The sequence below is a fragment of the Arvicola amphibius genome, chromosome 10 (assembly GCF_903992535.2).
Source record: "Arvicola amphibius chromosome 10, mArvAmp1.2, whole genome shotgun sequence".
NCBI classification, from domain to species: Eukaryota; Metazoa; Chordata; class Mammalia; order Rodentia; family Cricetidae; genus Arvicola; species Arvicola amphibius.
Window position 1 is genome coordinate 117,936,677 of NC_052056.1, and position 13,786 is coordinate 117,950,462.

Sequence of the window (13,786 nt, forward strand, 5' to 3'; positions counted from 1 at the left end):
CAATGTGCCTTTTTTTTTTAATTTATTAATTGTGTGTCTCTGTGTGAGTCCAGGTGTGTGCTGGGCTCTCTGGGCTTGGCCTGATGCCTCATGGGCAGAGGGATGCCTTGAACCAGGGTCCTGCCCTGCAGCTCAGCCACCTCCTAAGCATCAGTTTCCGTGGGTGGAGAGCAGAAGGATCATACTTAGCCTCTCAGAGAGGCGGAGGGCGTGCAAGCTCCCTGAAGGCTGGGAAGTTGCGTGAGTGCCAGGATGCTGGGGATTTGCTGTCACACCCTTACAGGGAACTGAAGAGGTGAGAGAGGGCAGGGGGACAATGACTGCAGTGTGCTCATGGACACAGGGCCAGGGTAAGGCTGGCTCTCCTCTGGACACTGGTGTGAGTTCTTGATATTGTGTGCACATGCATGTACACACATGTTTGTGTGCATCCATGTGTTTTCAGATGCATAGCTCTTTCCTGTGGGATTGTGTGATATGCCAGGCCTTCTTGTCACGCTGTGACCCTTACCTGAGTGGCCTCCATTTCCCCTCTCCTACATCTCTTGGGTGGAACCCTGAATCTGTTCACTTTTCTTCTTTCTCTTCTTCTTGCTCACTCAAACCCTACCTCTTTTCCTTCTTGCCCTCCCTCCCTCCCTCTCTCTTTCCTTCTCCTTCCCTCCTCCACTCCTCCCATCCATCACCTGCTCTTGGCTTACTCAATTTCATATTGCCCTCCCTAACTGCCCTTTTATGAGGTCCGTGACAGAGCGGTTGACCTTCATTCAAGTCTCCTGGGTCAGACACTTCAGAACCACACACACAAATCCACCTTTCTGGCCTGTCTCCTCAGCACACCCAGGTCCAAGCTGGTGTCTGCTTCTCTGACTCCTCATGCCTTGCTGTCACTTGCCAGAGAAGCCTCTCCCCCAGGTTGCCAGATACAGGGAACAAATACAGAGAATGTCCTGGGGATTGGAGTTTCAGGTAGGTGGGTTTCGTGTAAGGACGTCTCCTGCCTCACTTTTAGATACACTCACTTTAAAAAGTACAGTCTAATTGAAATTGAAATCTAGCTCAGCCTTCCTTGTTATAGTTGGCACCTGCACTGGTGCCATTATTCATGCCTTTATTAATCTTTTCATGTGAGGACCTTCGACACATGTGGCACTTGCTGCCCGGGCCCACACAACTAGCTTAGTTTCCGTCTACAAAGACCTCACTGTACTGCCCCAGAAGCCAGTCATAGCCTGGGAGTGGGAAGCTAAGGAGATAAATGGTGTGTCCATTGCAGAAAGCATGCGTGGCCCCATGGAATGCGGGTGCTTTCTGGAAGATGGGCTGGATGTGGTGGCAGGTATCTGTGAAACCACAGCCCTGGTCCCCATATTTAAAGGGGCCTTGCTAGTCTACTGTGAGGGTTCAACCAGTTTGCAAACAATAAGGCAGTTTTCATACATTGATACCTAGAAACTTGTGGGCATACGAGTCAGAATGACCCTCTCCTAGGCTGGCGAGACGGCTCTGTGGATCAAAGCCTTGCCACCAAGCTTGGTGGTCTGAGTTCCATCCCCGGGACCCACATGGTGGAAGGAGAGAAGGGATGCCTGCATGCTGTCCTCTGCCCTCCACATGCGTGCTGTGGCATGTGGTCACCCACCCAAAATAAATTAAAAAACATAACAAGAGGGTCTCCCCTATTAGAATGTGTGATCTCCTAAGGAAACTTGTAAATGGCCACCGCTCAGCACGTGACCATGTGGCCCCTGAGCCCCTGAGCCCTTGAGCTTTCGTTCCTTAGGTCCATTTGCTTGATAAACCTTTTCCCAACACTTTACTCTGAGTAGGTGTCTGTCTTTGTGGTTGAGGTGTGTTTCTTGTAAACAGCAGAATGTTGGATCCTGTTTTCGTATCCAATCTCTTAGCCTGTGCCTTTTTATAGGTGAATTGAGTCCATTGATATTAAGTGATATTAATGACCAGTGGTTGTTAACTCCGGTCATTTTTTTGTAGTTGAGTTTGTGTGCTTCCCTTCTTCTAGTTGTGCTGGTGAAGGGTCGCTAGATGCCTGAGTTATTGTGGGCGTTGTTGGACTCCTTGGTTTGTGATTTTCCTTCTATTACTTTCTGCAAGGCTGGATTTGTGGCTACGTATTGTTTAAATCTGTTTTTGTCCTGGAATATCTTGTTTTCTCCATCGATGGTGAATGCAAGCTTTGCTGGGTATAGTAGTCTAGGCTTGCATCCATGTTCCCTTAGTGTCTTTAGCACATCTATCCAAGCTCTTCTGGCTTTCATGGTTTCCATTGAGAAATCAGGTGTAATTCTGATAGGTTTCCCTTTATATGTTACTTGACCTTTTTCCTTTGCAGCTCTTAATATCTGTTCTTTATTCTGTATGTTTTGTGTTTTGATTATTATATGGCGTGGGGATGCTTTCTTTTGATCCAGTCTATTCGGTGTTCTGCAGGCTTCTTGTACCTTCATAGGAACATCCTTCTTTAGGTTGGGGAAGTTTTCTTCTATAATTTTGTTGAATATGTTTTCTGGGCCTTTGAGTTGTAATTCTTCTCCTTCTTCTACCCCAATTATTCTTAGGTTTGCTCTTTTCATGGTGTCCCAGATTTCCTGGATGTTTTGTGTTAAGAATTTGTTAGATTTGTTTTGTTCTTTAATCTGTGAATTTATTTCCTCTATAGTATCTTCAGAGTCCGAGATTCTTTCTTCCATCTCTTGTATTCGGTTGGAAATACTTGTCTCTGAAGTTTCTGTTCGTTTACTCAGAATTTCCATTTCCAGTCTTCCCTCAGATTGTGTTTTCTTCATTACCTCCATTTCATTTATCAGGTCTTGTACTGTTTCCCTTACCTGTTTGATTGCTTTTCTTGTTTTTCTTGGGTATCTTTGAGAGATTTATTTATTTCGTCTACCTTTTTGTTTGTCATCTCCATTTCTTTATGGCAGTTTTTTACCTCCTGTTTAAGGTCCTCTATTATTTTCATAAAGTACTGTTTAAGGTCGGTTTCTTCTATATCTTCTGGAGTAGGGTGATCAATTCTTGTTGTTTCGGGATGTCTGGATTCTGGTGATGTCATATTGCCTTTCATGTTGTTGGAGGAGTTCTTGCATTGGCACCTGCCCATCTCTTCCTTCAAATGGAGCCGGGAGGTGCTTGGTGTCTTAGACCAATCTTTGCTGTGACTGAATCTGGTTGGATCTCCTCAGTGCCAGAGCAGGAGCTATTCCTTGCAGCACAATCTGAAGAAGCCCACACTCCCTTGCAGGAATCCTCAGACCTGCCTGGAGGCCAGAGTCTGACCCCTTTGGGTGGATGGCCTTAGTACAGGAGCAGGACACCTGAATACACTCGAGCTTTCTTTCCTTACTTCAACCCTGAAGAAAATGTCTTCCCGTTCCTTCAGTTCCTTTCAACTGCTATTTATCATTGTTCCAGTTGTCTGCACCCGTGGTCTGCTCTCTGCCTTCAACAGCACAGAAACATGGAGACCACACGCAACACGGGAGAAGCAGCCAGTGTCACTGCTCTGGTCAAGGCATGCTGATGGCTTTACATGGTGAAGAAGAGGGTGCAGGCAGAACACCAGCTGGTCACTGTAGCAACCCGCTCTCCAGGTAAGACTCCACAGGTGTACTGATGACAGTGTGGATCAGTCCTTTCTTAAGGACAGCGCCCTAGGCACCCACTTAAAGGCTCCATCTGGTCTCCTCTCTGGATTTTGTTATGAGAGGTTGTGGAGTCTTCCATGGCTCCAGGGATGGACCTGACTCGGCTTGGTGAGGGAACAAAGATAAGACACAGCCAGAGAAAAAGCTAGGATCCAATGGATTAGGGTCTCTGATGGAGAAGCTGCAGTCCTGAGGAAACAAGGTGCTTTTATGATCTAGAGTTGAAAGGAGGGTGGAGTTATTGCATAGGCTGAACAAGGAGGCGGGGTTATTGCACACAGCTGAACAAGGAGGTGGGGTTATTGCACACACTGAACAAGGAGGCAGGGTTATTGCACACACTGAATAAGGAGGTGGAGTTATTGCATAGGCTGAACAAGGAGGCGGGGTTATTGTACAAAAGCTGAACAAGGAGGCGGGGTTATTGCACACACTGAACAAGGAGGTGAGGTTATTGCACACACTGAACAAGGAGGTGGGGTTATTGCATACAGCTGATCAAGGAGGCAGGGTTATTGCACACAGCTGATCAAGGAGGCGGGGTTTTGTACACACTGAACAAGGAAGTGGGGTTATTGCACACACTGAACAAGGATGCGGGGTTATTGCACACACTGAACAAGGACGCGGGGTTATTGCACACACTGAACAGGAGGTAGGGTTATTGCACACAGCATACAAGGAGGTGGGGTTATTGCACACATTGAACAAGGAGGCGGGTTTTTTTTGCACATAGCTGACAAGGAGGCAGGGTTTTTGCACACAGCTGACAAGGAGGCGGGGTTTTTGCACACAGCTGACAAGGAGGCGGGGTTTTTGCACACAGCTGACAAGGAGGCGTGCTTAGCTAACCCAGGTAGGAGCAGTCTCTGTACGGGAACAGCCTTCAGTCTGTAAGCACAGGGAAAAGCTCTGGTGGGCATTTTCTGCACATACTGCCAGTATCCACATGTGAAACAGAGGAAGGCTCACCATAGGGAGAGGGGACTTTGCTGTTTTCCCACGGGTCCGAGGGATGGTGTCCTTGGCACGGCTGTGTCCACATCAACAACACACATTCACTAAGGGCTTCATTAACTCGGTGCTTCCCCTACTCCCTACATTCCCGACTTTTGTTCCTTAGATGTTTGGGGAGGATCCTTCCTCATGCTTCTCAGCTTACACGCGGTTTGCTGCAGTGCTCAGCGTCAGAATGGTAAAAGTCATAGTAGCTGCTATGCCCAAGAGAAACAAAAAGGAGAGTTCTGTCAAGTTCAAGGACTTGAGGCCTTGAAGGTCATCAGGGATCATCTTTGCAATGCCATCAGTAGGCAAAACCACTTGATGCTAAGTCTTCTACCGTCTGGGATGGTACTGGTGTGATTGGCCTCATCCACACCACCATCTCATCGAAGCCATCATTTCATGTGCACTATCATTGTGTGGGTCCATACGCCCAGGAGGCAGATCCCAATTAATTTCCAATTACCCTATCTAAATCATAGGGCTGTAATGTGTTCTAAATAGCTGAGCAGCACCCATTGGGACTCCACGTGATTAGAGCTTTGAAAAGACGGATAAACAGGTATAGGAGGACGTGACCAAGACACTGGATAAAAAGGCACAGGTCCGGTATAGCTCTCCCCTGACCAGTCTTATGGGCTTGCTACAATTACCAGACACAAAGTGGGCAGTGATGAAAGAGCCAAAATTTTCCCCTTTGGCTACTAATCCCACACGTCCACACAGGCTCCCTCTGCTGGTCTGGGCCACACTCGTGACCTCAGTTCAATTCTTGGGGCCTGCATGGTGGAAGGGGAGAGCTGATTCCTGGAGATTGTCCTCAGATCTCCTCATGGGCATCATGGTACACGTACCCCCCCAAACAGACACAATAATAAACGTAATAGAATATTTGGACATAAAACAAGATTTAGCAGTAGATGTAACAACTGTGACTTTGAAGTAAACAAGGAACAGCCAGGAGGTGAACTACAGGACAGATGTGAGAAAATACTGGAATGTTACTCATGGGGCAGGAGACATGCAGAAGGTTCCCTGGGAGGGACAATGGGTACATCGTAGTACATTGTAGGCTTTTTAGTAGGAATGGGAGAGATAATTGGTCAGAGATGCAATACAGAGTATTGTCTTTTTATTAATGAAAAATATGAATCTTGAGGCTTGAGATGTATTTCCACCCCCGACCATGAACCCATGTGACAGTGCAACCACAGGACACAGACACACACACACGCACACACATGCACGCACACACACACACACACACACACACGCGTGTGCATGCCAGGCAAAAACCTATGAGTAAGTGCAGATGACTATATTATTATGGGGGGGGGGAGACTTTAAGGCAGATGGTACTTTTAGAAATAAAGAGGCATACAACACAATGTTAAAAGGTTCAATTCACAAGGGAGCTAGAATAATTTTAAACTTGCATGCACTTAACACAATGCCCAAACCCACAATTACAGTGGGATATTTTAACATACCTCTCTACGTGATTGAGAGCTGAAACACACAAAAAAAGTAATGAAGAAAGGGGAAAGATGGGGACAGATAATTAACAACTGAGATCTAATGGACATGCTGAGAAGCCACAATTAGAGACAATGTGGCCTTCTCAGGATTTGGAAAATATAATCATAGCCTGCAGAGTCAGCCTCACCGGTTACCAAGGCACTGGCGAGGGCCGTAGAACAGAGGATCCTGGGACCACGGCTGCCTGGCAATTTTCCACCCTCCTCCGCCCCCGCCTCCCACTCCCACGTTCTTTGCCGCTCTTGGCAGCCGGGTAGACCTAATATGAGTGGGCGTGGCCCAGGCCTCAGACTCCGTAGGAATCCATCAAACAGGCAGATGGGTGGCCTTGCCTTCCACCAGTCAAGCAGCCGGTAGTGAACAGAGACATGGAATGGAGCAGAGGTCATGCTTTGGATCCTGGGAGCCTCCTCATGGACTGTCAGTCCGCTTGGGGGACGGGCTTGTGGGGGTCGGGTCTGAGAGCTTCCTGCCCATCAGCCTTCAGGTGCTCTGATAAGTCAGAAGACCGATGCACGTGTAAGCCCTGGAGCTCCGACGGAGAGGCGTCCTGGCATCCGGAGCTAAGGAAGAGCGCAAAGTCTCTGCTCTGAGAAAGGTTCCGCGAAAGCAAGTGTAACAATTCTGCTCAGGCGGGTGTGGGGGTCTCGGGTGAAAGCATTACAGTTCTGTTCCCCTCTAGCAAAGCTGTTACAGCTGGGCTCTGCTCCCCCAAAGTGTCACGGCTGGGCTCCGGGCTGGCGAAAGCGCCATACTGCACAACACACCTCACTCGAGATTTATTGGGAAAGAAGAATCCAGGGGCGTGGCTGCCTCTAGGGTGAGAAGCAGCAACAACTGAATACAGATAAAATACAAACAGACAAACAGAGTTTACACGGGGTCGGGGGGGGGAGGGGAATGGGGGAGCTTTTCCAGGGTGGCTTGGGATCGGTGGGTTTTCGTAGCCTGATTCTGGGGCAAGCTAAGGGACTGGTGGTATTTCAAGCCCTGGTCCTGGAGTCAAGTCAGGGTCAGGGTGTTTTTCCTTGGCCCTTTACCCTATACCGTGGAACCCAGTGCATTGTGAAGCCATCAGAACCCACGTGTGTGCAATGTATGTGTGTAGCCATATCCCTGTGGGACAGACAAATCCAGGCCATCACCTGTTTTTGCACGGTTTTGGAAGCTTTTATTTTTATTTTCCAGCAGAATTTTAAGATTTATGGGAAAACTGAGAGATTTCCCATCTATGCCACTCCCTCCACAGACAGAGTCTCTGTCAAGGGTAGCTCATGGGGTGATGTTGCCCACAGGTAGGGTGGATCTTCCTGCCTCCGTTTACCCAACTTAAAAACGTCCTCATGGTTGTGCCCAGAGTCGCTGTGTGATTCTAGATTCTCTTAAGTTGACAAGACTACCATGTAGGAATCTTTCTTTTATCTCCATGTAGCTGCCTTTTCTGGAACATTCAAGAGTCAGAACCCATACGGTGTGCGGTCCTTCCGCACAGCTTCTCATAGCTGTGCGCATTTAACTTCCGTCCCTGTGTCTTTTCACACCTTGGCAGCTGGTTCCGTTTTAGTGTCGAATGATGACGGTCCCTGCTGGATTGTCTCAGCCTACTCATACCTTAACTACCTAGGGAACATGGGTGTTTGGCAGTTATGAGTAAAGACGTTATAAACATCCAGATAAAGGGTTTCTATGGACAGAAGTATGGGCTTTTCTTTGTCTGTGGGCCGGTGAGGCGGCTCCGGGAAAAGGCGATTGCAGACTTGACAACTTGCATTTGATTCCCTGAACCCATATGGCGGAAGGAACGAACTGAGTTCCAGAAGTTGCCCTCTGACCCCTACATGAGTGCCAAAGTATGCATCCACCCTAAATATAAATTTAAATATGTGTTTATTTGCTTATTTATGAGGCTGGATCTCATACACCCCAAGCTAGTCTCCGGTTCCCCATATGGCAAAGGTGACCTCGTACTTTGAACCCTCTTTCCCCCCTCCTTCGGTGCTGAGATCACAGGCATGTGTCTCCGTCCGTGACTAACGCAGGCTGAGGATGGACCTTAGGGCGTTGTGCATGCTGGGCAAGCCTCTACCAACTGAGCTGAGCCCTGGAAAGTATTTAACTCTTTGAGCAAAAGCAGATGACGCCAGACTGTGGGAGGCTTCACTTAGCTTTACAGAAACCACCCGGCTGTCTCTCAAAGAAGCTGTGCCATTTTGAATCCCCCAGCAGTGGCCAAGCGTCCCTGTGGATCCACCATCACTAATTTGCATATCTCCCTGGTGACATAAGGCATGACCTATCTCCATGCACCTCTATGTATGCTTTCATTAGTGATGTTTCTGTTAATGTCTTTGGCCCATTTTAAAAAATCAAAGCCATTGATTGACTTAAACTTAGCACCCAGGTGTGGGAGGAGGGAGGGAGGGTCGAGTATTTTGGCTCCTGGTTCTGGAGGGCTCTGGGTATCATGGAGAAGGCACAGGGAGGAGGTCCATCTTTGGTGGTGGGAGCCGAGACTGGGATAATGAGGAAGACTTCTCACGTGACTGCATCTGGGAAGCCGAGATGGATAGAAGCCACAGTGCCTGCCCATCATGAGCTACTTCTCTGCCAATGAGGAGCCACATCCCCAAGGTTTCCATGCTCCGCCAAAGTGCTGCCAGCTGGGACCAAGTGCTCAAATGTAGGAGCCCATGGGGATTTTCACATTCCAACCGCAGCCCCCGGTGTGAGGGGAGCCGTGTGCATTTTGGTCACACTCTGTTGTCATTTGTAAATATTTTTCTCTGCTCTGTGCTGTGTGTCCTTGTTCCCTTGACGTCTTTGGCAGAGCACAGATATTTTATCCGAATGATCAATAGATAAGAGAACACATAGACTGGTCTGGAGCCTCCTACGTCCATCCTGGGATCATAGCCTGAGACAGGGTTTCTCTGTTGTAGCCCTGGCTGTCCCGGAACTCACTCTGGAGACCAGGCTGGCATTTGAACTCACAGAGATCCACCTGCCTCTGCTGGGATTAAAGCTTTTGATTCCTCGGTGACAATGGACCCTGTCTATTCCAGTAGTCCATCCAGCCTTTTCTCAGAGAGTCTCCCCGGGCTCACAAGAGATGGGTCTGCCATTGTCTACCCAGCATCCCTCACTGAGGCCACCCTCAGCAAACCCAGCAAGACTGTCCCTACCCACTGGTGAAGGCCCTGTGCGACTCAGAAGGGTCAGATGTTCAAGGTCATCATTCAAGGTCATCCTCAACCACATAGCAAGTGTGGAAGTCAGGGCTAGCCTGGGCTGCAGGAGACCTTCGTCTCCTCCTCCCACACCCTCCTCCACTCTGTCCCCTGTCTTTCCCTCTCCCGTTTATTTTTCTTTCTCCTTTCCCTTCCTTCCCTCTCCCCTTCCCCTTCCTGTCTTCTCTCCCTCTCTCCTTTCCTTCTCTTCCCAAATCAACTCCCGGTCCAACCCATCTCTTCCTCCTTAGCCTGACCACTTGAATTGGGGGGGTGAGGTGCCCATTTGTCCTGCTGTGCAGTGTTTGGTCCCCTCATCTACTGCCCCCACATTTTCTCCATCGGTGGACTCTTCCCACTGAGGAGGTCCTGGGCAGTTGGAGGGAGTGATGTCAGTCTGAACTCCAGGGAGAGGGACCTTCTCAGATCGCCCTAGTCTGGTTGGGTGGCCTCACGGGAGCAGAGAAGTCCAAGGACTACATCCCTTGCGGACACACGTCATACCTAGGCTCAGCATGGTCCGTGTTGAACAGCAGACTCCTGGACACTAATGGCAGGCACTGCGCACTAAATGGGTTTGGTAATGTCTGTCTTTCACCACCTCACTGGGGGCGGGGCTGCCTCTGTCTCAGTTTCCATGGTAGCAGTCACCTCGGAGGGCATCTTCCTCTTCGGCGGCCGGGCGTGTCCCACTGCCCTCCTGTTTTCCTCGTCAATAGCTTGCCTCCTTCCGACCCCAGGGCCTTTGCACCTGCCTTCCACCACTGTAGCTCTGCATTCTTGCATTTCCGGAGTCTGCTGGGGATGCTGGATGGAGCCAGACCCACGCTGACCCAGGAGCCATGCAACCTCAAATTAGTGAGTCCTGACTCCCAGAGGAGGGGCCTGGAGATCCTGCCTCGGGTGCAGCCACCCAAAAGCTTAAGTCAGTGGAGTTCATGTTCTTCTACACATGGCCAGCAGGTGTCGCCACAGACCAGGCAGCGGCCAAACTGGCCCTTGATCACCTGGGCAGCTGAAGCCTGGGATGGGGATGAGGGGGAAGGTTGAGGTAGCCCAGGTGGGGCTGGCAGAGCCTTGTTTGTGGCCAATGCCATGTGCAAGGCCTTTTCTGCTCTGGTGGGGTTGTAAGGCCCTTGGAATGCGTTCCTGAGGACCCTGAACTATGGCAAGATCATCCCTGCCCTGCTCCAGACAAGCGGGCCTCTCCTACCTCCATCCACAGAGGTAATTAGAGAGGATCAGAGAATCAGTGCCATCTGCCCTAGGCCACACAGCACTCAGTAAGCCTGGGGCAGGGTGGGTGAGCTGGTTCCCAGAGAGGGAAAGCCACTCAGTGGGGGTCACATTGCCTGTTTGTGGTGAAGGCAAGACCTGAACATAGTCTGGACTGCATGCAAGTTTATTTTTATCATTTATTTATTTATCTAATTTTTTAATTTATTTTATTTTATGTGTATAGTGTTCTTCTTCCTGCGTATATGTCTGGGTATCACGTGTGTCTCTGAGCCCTGGGACATCAGAGAAGGGCATCAGATGTCCCTGGAACTTGTCGCAGAAGCAGATTAAAGGAGGTGGCCTAGGTGCTGTGATGTCATCAGCGTCTGGAAGGTGCTGCCCCAGTGAGCTCCAGTTCCACAGACTCTTCCAGAAGGAAAACGTGTTGCCTGCGGCCCAACTGCTTCAGTGTAAGACCTGGCCTACTGAATTTTGTTTTTCTGAAAAAACAAAGGCCCATTGTGCTGAACAGCCAGAGCCACAAGCTTGTTGACTCCCTCAAGCCCCTCTAACTTCAGTGCGGGCAGCCGCACCCCTCACGCAAGGGTGTGGGGGCAAATGTGATCTCTCGGGGAACAGCTGAACGCCAGCACGCCTGACTCCTGTGTGTGCCCATTGTCATGGTAACTGCTGACACCACCACCCACCCATGAACTCCTTGACTGTTGGGCCCCAGCCCTGGCTTCCACGAGGATGGATGGCCACTTGCTTGCGTACTATCCCTCCACATCTGTGGCCTTTGTGTCTGTGGGCGCAGCCAACTGTGGATTGGAAATTGAAAATTCAAAAGCTGCATCTACACTGCACACAGACCATGTTCCTTTCAGTCCCTGCAGCCCACATAGGCCACCTGGGGGGAGTTAAGTACCAGGAAAGCTCTGTGCAGGTTCTATCTGAACACTGGACTCTTGTGATAATAGGCTTGGGCCCACACTACCTGCATGGCACTCCAGAGCCGACCCCTGTGGATGCCATGGGGCACTGTAATGCCATCTGCTGTCCCTTGGAGACTTGGAATCTCAAGTGAATCTAGCCACCCCGGCTCTCTCTTGTCCATAGTCCTGGCCCTCGCAGCTGGAGAGGGTGCATTTCTTCCCTGGTGTGGATCTGAGTTGCCAGGGAGACAGGGCCAGTGGTGGGGACGCCTCTCCTCCTGACTTCATTCCCCGCTGGAAGCTTCCATGGTGATCCTCTGTGTTCCAAAAGAAGGACAGCACTGCCTCTGGCTCATCTCCTGGCCTAGTAGGGGATGTGAACACAGAACAGGGTTCAGGGTGCTCGGGGGGGAGGGGGAGGGGGCTGGCCTGCTGGCGTCGGAACAGGGCCGGCAGCCCTCGTCATTTCTCTGTGTTTGTTGAGGACTACGGTTGTCTGCTGGGAAGCTGCTCAGGTTACAGTACTCAGCAGCCCCCATTGCCAGCCCCAGGTGTGTCAGATGGAGGCAGGAGTATCAGGAGCGGAAAAAGCAGCCTCGGTTATACAGAGAATTTAAGGCCACCCTGGGCTAAGGGAGAGAGGAAGGAGGAATAGAAAGAAGGGGAGGTGAGTGGAAGAGGGAGGGGGAAGCAGAGAAAATAATCTCAGGTGTTTTAAAAGCTGTGAAGTAGCCATACGAAGTAGATATTCCATGGCTCACTTGATGGAGGAAGACACGGGAGCTCAGAGTAGTCAAGAGACTCGCCGAGGGATGCCCAGCACTAAGGAGCAAAGCCATGCTTGCAGCCTGGCTTGGCCACCTGGTCATCCTTGCCCTTAAGGAGCCTGGCATAGCCCGGTATGTCCTCACACAGTGTGAGTTCTCAGTTCCCATCTTTACCCCCCCCCCAAAGGGCTCAACTGGGATGCCTCCATCTGCTAGGTACTGGGATTACGGAACTGAGCCACTGGGTCAGCTAGTTTCATCTTAAAAAATAAATTAATTCAAGAAATGTCTACTCATTTAAATGTGCTGCTCTTGGAGGCCTTGCAAGAAGGCGGGGAGGTAGAAATGACATGTTTGGATCCTGAATTCTCCTAGTTCCACCTAGAGAAGCCGATGCTGGAACTCACGAGTTCCCCAGTTCCCCCTCTCATGGTGGTGTAGCCCAGGCTAGCCCTGAGTGCTGGGATTGCAGGGGTGGATGGATGGCACCATGTGACAATGCCAACAGTCCATTGTCACCCACCGCCACCCACTGCCACCCACTGGTCCCCCAGGTAAGGATTTAGTCTGCAAAATAAAAGTTTGGTTTCTGCATTTGAATAAAATAGAAAGCAGGGCGATTCCTTTGGTCACCTCCCACCCAGTCTGGAGGTGTCTCAGATAAGGCTGCATCATTCAGGGTTCACCAGAAGAACAGAAACCACAGAATGGGTGTTAAAGGGATGGATTGCTAAGCTGTCTTAGTCAGTGTTCTGTTGCTGTCAAGAGACACCATGGCCATGACAACTCTTTTTTTTTTTGAGACAGGGTTTCTCTGCAGCTTTGGAGCCTGTCCTGGAACTCACTCTGTAGACCAGGCTGGCCTCGAACTCACAGAGATCTGCCTGCCTCTGCCACCAGAATGCTGGGATTAAAGGCATGCGCCACCACTGCCTGGCAGCCATGGCAACTCTTACAAACTCTTCAAAAAGAAGTTTAGTTCATTATCTGCATGGCAGGAACCATGGCAGCATGCGGGCAGACATGGTGTAGGAGAAGGAGCTGAGAGTTCTGGACCCACAGGCAGCAGGAAGAGAGACACCAGGACTGGCTTGGGCTTTTGAAATCTCAAAGCCCACCTCCAGTGACATACTTCCTCTGACAAGGCCACACCTCCTGATCCTTCTCAAACAGTTCCACTCCCTGATAACCAAGTATTCAAATATATAGAGGTCTAAGGGAGCCTTTTTTAGTTAAACTACCGCATATAGACCATGTACACAGGTCTGGGTAGTTGAGCAGTGACTGCCTTCACCTTGCACGGGCTGAGACCCTGGCAGCTGCTCAGTTCAGGAGCTTGATGTCTCATCTATCCCTCTCTGGGGGATTCCTGGTAAGGTGCTGTCTTCTTGTTGGAAGCTGGAAGAACTGGGTTCTGATATCAGCAAAGG